The 6900-nt window shown below is 33.2% G+C and overlaps 1 long non-coding RNA gene across 4 annotated transcripts in view; it reads right to left on the bottom strand.

Moving 5' to 3' along the window:
• Window positions 1-6364, bottom strand: part of LOC111737138 — a 12207-nt gene extending 5843 nt beyond the window's left edge. Inside the window, exon 1 of one of the 4 annotated variants that reach the window (XR_002779362.1) lies at window positions 6285-6364. This is a non-coding gene — a long non-coding RNA (uncharacterized LOC111737138). Of the gene's footprint in view, window positions 1-5573; window positions 5617-5710; window positions 5787-6284 lie in introns of those variants that run through there. The other 3 variants (XR_002779360.1, XR_002779361.1, XR_002779359.1) reach the window with 3 other exon arrangements.
• Between the last annotated feature and the right edge of the window lie 536 nt (window positions 6365-6900).

Raw genomic sequence — 6900 nt, 5'->3', positions numbered from 1 at the left:
TGATGAACCTCACTCTGCAAGGAAAAGTAGTGTGCCTGAGAACAAACAGCTACCAGTTTGGAAATAGGGGATCTGATTCGGGTAATTTCACTCAATTTCTTCTATCTCAGTAGCATTTCGCTTGTGTCTCTCTTACACAAGTATGTCTTATTTATCTTCCTTGTCAACTTGTAAGCTCATTGAAGGGGAAGACCAGCTTTTATTAGATTTTTATGTGCATCGATTGCCTAGGGCATGGAATGTTTGGTAGAAGGAACATCAATAAAAATGTAGTAGTGATGCTATAATATATAGTAATAGTGAATTTTTACTTTTAAATAGGATAACCAATGTGATTAATTCACTTGTTTTCTAATGTCTTTTAAAAGACTAATATATTAGGTTGATTCTATTATTATTGATTTGATCACATAAAGTCATTTGATATTCATTTACTGTTAAACTTATTTGACATAAATAAAATGGCCTATAAATTCCTTGATCTATTTTGCTGCTAAGGAGTTACAAACATTTGTTCAACAAATATTTATTAAGCATCTACTTTGTGCCAAGCACTATTGCAGCAGCTGGAAATACAGTGGTAAACAAGAAAGACAAGGTCTCCATTCTTACGAAGCCTGAATTCTAGTGACTGGGGGTGGGAGTAGGGTTGGGGGCAAAGTAGGAAACACATCAGTTAATGTCAGTCTGTCGTAATTATCTATGTGATGCTTCTACCGCAGTACTCAGCACACGGTAGGGATTGGATATGTATTGCATATCTGCTTCATGGTGGGACTGTTAGTGTTTCATAATTTTAAACTTAAGTGAAAAACATGGTAAACCAAAGATCTAAGTTTATGCAGAAAAGCGGTAGTGTTAAGGATGTGGTTCACACGTCCTGACTTTTAACTCAGAGATATGCCTTTCTAAAGGACAATTAACTTATGTAAAGCACTTATTTATTTTACTATTAAATCTTTTTGCATTACATTATATGATCGGTGTTAGTTTTAAATAAGCACTCTATTCATTTCACTAATGCATATTAGTAAATATGCATTGTTAGAGATATTTTTATATCTTGTATTAAATTTGAGTTCCCCCAAAACTTTTATATGAAGATTGCAGTGTCGTATTCAATACCAAATAAATCGCAAACTACTTATATAACCATAAAGCAAAGATTAATAAATGATGTTATATCAACATGATAAAGTTATTAGTCTCTACAGTGAGATTTGTGAAGACTGCAGAAAATATGGAAATAGAAATTAAGTATTGATATCTACTCTAGAATTATGACTATGTAAAAGTAAAACAGTTTTGGACAAAAGCTGAAAGATAATATACAAGTTGAAGATAATTATGTTTGAGTGGTGGAATCTGATTATTTTTTAATTTTGAAAGTTTATATCATTAAAAATTAAAACTATTTTAAATACTTTATGAGTATCAGTATTAGGATAGTAAAAAAATTATACTTATGTAAACCAGGATAAATGCTCTAAGCAAAGGAAAAGCAATTACTAAATTCTCAAATTATTCTTCTTACATCTTAATTCTAAAACCTAGCCATAAATTATTAACAGACCCTGACTTCCATGGATGAAATAAAGGTTTTTTTTTTTTTAAGTAGAAAATGTTATTTTATGTATAGTTTTTAATGGCTTGTGATCAAGGCAAAATCTCTTAAATAAATGATCGACTTTAGGATCAAGTATAAGCAAAGGAAAACTTGTTAACATCTGGACAACGATATTAGATAACCTGATTCTTAGCCTTGCAATATGTATTTAACGGCTTTATTTCTATTTACGTATCTTCTAAAATGCTCAGATTTCATATTTCAACTGAATACACTGAGAGTCATGAGACTGATCCCATGACTGAATTTTAAGGAGGAAAAAAAAAAAAAAACAAAGAGGAACGAGTTAACCTTTTGAACTTTACGGCTATTTTAGATTTCTCAATCGAGGATTTATGGACAAATCTGATTCATAAGGAAACATTCTTAAGAGGAAGTTTCGAAAAGTGATATTCCAGAGTATATGGAAAATAGAGGTATTCTGATGAAATGCCACTGATAAAAGAACAAGTGACTATGCTTAAACCATCACAACCCTAGATCTGGTTGCTTGATGTTTTAATTAGATTCACTTTCAATTATTTTGCTTATCATTCAACAGCAAGGTATGGCACTATATATTTTTGGTGATATTCTAATATTCTTCTAAGTATAAGACAATGACTTTATTTCCTCTACCAGTTGTCACTCTTGAGGTGTCCAGAATCATCAAACACCAATTGTCATATCTTTAATACAGAAGGAATTCTGGCTTACTTTAATAGATGTTACACCAGGTGACCTAATCAGGATTATCCAACTCTAATTTTAATAAAACACAAAAATTTATTTTTGCTTCTGACAATAGTCTCTATGAATGAAGTAATTTGTCATATAAGTAATGAAGAGTAGTAAAAGAACCAAAATGTACTAAAAGGAATGTAATATGCATATTTCATCATAATGTTAAAGAACTAAACAGAAAGTTATTTTTCCTACTCATTATTTTCTGATTTTATTTTTTTTTAGCAAGTTTACTTATTCTCCTGTCTACTCTTTCTGCGGATACAAATGCTTTTAGTTGAAAAATTCTTACCAATCAATATGCATTTTTTTATTGAAATTTTCCCCAAATTGACCAATTTAGACAAATTTCTCTCAATGCAAATCTAGTTAAAATATTTTTATATAAAGTCATTCATGCATACTGGTCAATATGTACCATGCATTTCTGTGTAGCTTTTACTAGGCACCAAGTGACAACATACAAATCTATACAAATGATGCAGAATATATAGAATAGGACTACAAAATAACAATAATGCTTCCTTGCCTGCCTTGGAGTTATATGACATTAAAATCTCTAACATACGAAAAACAACAACAAAATTAATAACAAGAATCCGAAAAATAAACTCAGGAGAAAAGCAGAATTCTGAAATTTTGAAAACAGATTTCTTTATTAACAGTAATTTGTTTTTAACTTGGCTACCTCCATAAAGGTAACAAATAGGTTAAAGTTTTCATGAAACAGTCTGTTCATTAACACCGCAATCGGAAATATGCAGAAAAAACAAATTTGACTCATTCTTCAAATTTCACATGTGTATGACATGTTTGCTAATCATAAAAGACAAAAGAATTACCATAGTGATTATTCTACTGACTGGAACATTGGATCATGAAGCCTAGAATCCTGTCCGTCTCTGTGATACCAAAGAACAGTTTGTTGATGAGTAAATTTGTTCTTCTTCCCATCAACCATAAATATATTAGGAATCTACTCAGAAGATGCCCTATTTTATTACTCATTATAGACTCAATGATATTAATGTTAACTATTAAGTATAAAGATGATTCCTTTTGTTAATTTTTTCCGTGAATTCATAGCTTTGATTTATCCATAATCTCTTCCCAAACTTTCTTGTGATTGTATCAAATAATTGATGGGTGGATGGAAGGTTCCTTCCTAGCTTATGGATAGAAGATTCTAGGATGTCTTAATATATTTAATACTTTATTTACATCATTCTTGATGTGTGTTTACATATAAATAAGCTCTCTTAAACATGTAAGCTGATGCAATTATTAACACTTTATTGATAATTTTATATATGCTCAGACATTTCTAGGTTTTAACAGGCCCATTAGGTCTCAGCAGGCCCGTCAGTATACTAGACCTACAAAGAAAATGTCTCAGATTCCATTCTAGAACTGTTTTGTTATGGACTACTAATAAATTATCCCACAAGAGGTCGCCAGAGCTCCAGCTTTCTGGAGAGTGAATTTTCTGGCTTTTTGTTCTTCCTGCAAAAGAATTATAAAAGATTTTGTTTCCTGATTATCTGCATACCCAGTAAGCAGATCTGCCAGTCTGCTTCAGCTAGACATGAAGATAAGTAACTGAGAAGCAGAGTTGAGTTAGGGTCAAGGCAACTTATGGAAGTTTGTAGTCATCCATTATATGGCTATCCATCGCATAGATATCCATCGCATGGACTTAATCAAAGAATGGGAAATACAAGCAGGCAGCTTCTGACCTAGGTAACTAAACTCCTTTAGCCAGAAATTAGATATTTTAAAGGCACATTAACACTTTTTAGGACCTGGGTTGACAATCCAAATTCGTACACGGACCAGAACGATAGAACAGAGACTAAAAGAGCCCTTTACTCAATAAATATCTGCTTGGGGAAGACTGAATAAAGAAATACTAAAAGCACTCTTAGTGATGGAAAATTGTTGCTAGATATAACTACTTTTAGACTCAGTCAGAGTCCTGTAAAGAATTTGGTTTAAAAGTGTTCTTTAAGGAACAACTTCTATTTTATTTACAATAAATATGAATATTAAAAGAAAGAATTTTAAAAGTATGTTTTAGAAAAAAGATAGCTTAAGATTTGAGGATATTGCCACACCTTTAGAAGCATTCCTTCCCATCCTTACAAGCATATTACCCTAATTTCACATGTGTATGACATGTTTGCTAAAAATAGAATCTTTCTTTGATTTCTCCATTCCCCAAATTTTAGAAGAAATAATGTTCCTTTTAGTACCCTTGAGTGGTAACATTATTGGCTATGTATCTCCCTAGCCAGGGTCATTGGTTGCATTTATCATATAGGGGCAGAGGATGCCAGCAGAACCTTCTCTAATAATCTTTTCATTTTCCTTCTCTAAATGGAGAATATTTAACTTAAAATATTGTGATTTTTAAACATATATTAAATGTTTTATTGTTGTGAATCAAGTGTTTGAATACTTTCTTGTAGTCATATAAAGAGTGTTAAAATTATAAAGAATATTAGAATTATAAGGATGAAAAGACAAGAATGAAAAGACCTGTAAAGATCTCAACCCTATGGGCATAAAAGGATTTCATCAAGATGATTTCTAAGGTCCTTTCCAGCCTGAAAATGTAATGACTCTGCTTAAATTCTCATTCTTTGGACTATAAAACATTCATTTCTATATCAATGACATTACTTTAGGTGGAGGGCTTTTCTTCTTTGATTATCTGTCTAGTTATGCGCCATGGTTTGGGAGTTAAAAATCAGATCATGAAAATCTAATTTTCAAAAGTACCCAGATTTTGCATGATTTCCTCAGCATTATTTAATGCATAGTTTTAACTTCTCTGTTAATGAACACACTGTTTCATGAAACGCTTTTGCAATATGCCAAATATAATTTTCTCTCATTTCCTTTTTGGAGGTGGGAGATTCATATATTTATGTCGGAGATTCCCACAAACTAAAAGACCCAAGTAAATAATAATACAGGGACACTGAATTTCTATTCGACTTGAGCTATCAGCCGAAAAAGGAGAAATGAAACACAGGTCAGCCAGGAGAATGGGAGTGAAGGAGCGAACCAGTCATAATGTATGAAAAGGCAAATTACAGGACCAGAATCTTAGAGAATTACACACTCAGTAAGCCTTTTTCATACCACCACCATCTATCTACTCCACCACCCTGGGCTAGTGTTAGCTGACAAGGCACTTGGTTGTCCCCAGTTTACTCACAGTAAGCCCTGGGTTGGCACAGCCAGAGAACATTTCAACTGTGTGTTAAAAACAAGAGTGAGTCACCGACTCCTAGACCATCCAAAACGATATTGTCAGGAGAGTATCAGAACCACATCAGCACCTCATGCACTTACCTCACGCCTGCCACTGAGGTCCGTGCTTTCCTGAGGCTTTCCTGGTCCTTGTATTCAAGTAGCTCACAGAACAATCAGAGAAAAGAGGCAAAAACACAGACCACGACAATATTTCATCAATACTAAGGCCCGTTTCTTTGCAGTTTTACATCTCGGAAGTCAGGCTGTATGTTACAAATGCTATTGTCTAGGCAGCAGTCGTAAGTGGTCTTGGTTTGTGTGAATGCAAACTTGATCACAGCTGTTCATACTGCCTTTCTTGCTTTGATATGTACATTGTTGATACTGCATGTATTGAGGTAATTGCCATTTAAAATGCCTTTAAAATTTACACTATAATTCAGCCTTAGAATGAAACGTTATCCTGCACACAGGAAGGCTAGAAAGAAAGAGGGCAGTGGGATGTCTGTTTGCCATCAGTGAGGTTAATATTTATCGTTGGAGGGTTGACCCCCACTTCTATTTTTTTCTAATTAATAAAATGCTTAATGGGTCCTAGGAAAGAAAAATACTGATAAGTTGAATAAGTCATGTAAGGCGTTGCGGCAGATATATGCAAAGGATTGGCTATCACCTTGCTATCACCATGTGTGGTCTCTGGACCAAGAGCATCAGCTTCACCTGGGAACTTGTTAGAAATGCAGAATCTCAGGCTGGATTCCAGACTTACAAAATCAGAACATGCATTTTAAGAATATCCCTGAGTGATTCAAATGCTCATTAAATTCTGCAGAATCTCAGGCTGGATTCCAGACTTACAAAATCAGAACATGCATTTTAAGAATATCCCTGAGTGATTCAAATGCACATTAAATTCTGAGAAATACCAATATCACATGCCAAGCAATTCAACAAAAGGCAGGAGAAACTGCCTAATTTCTTTGAAGAGATGAAAGGCATTTCAAAACAACAAACAGTTGATGTGACCAATTGATTCATCATGCAGAACTATTATTTGGGTGTCAATCACCAATAACAGAAACTTCCTACTGAGTTTGAAGATCAGTTGCTTAACTTTCTGTGACACGTGATTCAAATGAAGAAAAATTGAGACCGTTAGTTGGTTAATAAGAAATGCTAGCAAAACTTTGATATATCTCAAATGTTAGCAAAATTTTGATATATCTCAAAATTGCACTAAAAGAATTCTTTCAAAATGTACGAAATGGAAATTCTGTTACAAGAAAGCA

Source organism: Pteropus vampyrus, unplaced genomic scaffold (assembly GCF_000151845.1).
Source record: "Pteropus vampyrus isolate Shadow unplaced genomic scaffold, Pvam_2.0 Scaffold24, whole genome shotgun sequence".
NCBI classification, from domain to species: domain Eukaryota; kingdom Metazoa; phylum Chordata; class Mammalia; order Chiroptera; family Pteropodidae; genus Pteropus; species Pteropus vampyrus.
Note: the sequence above shows the minus strand (reverse complement) of the source record. Positions and strands in the feature narration are given on the sequence as shown.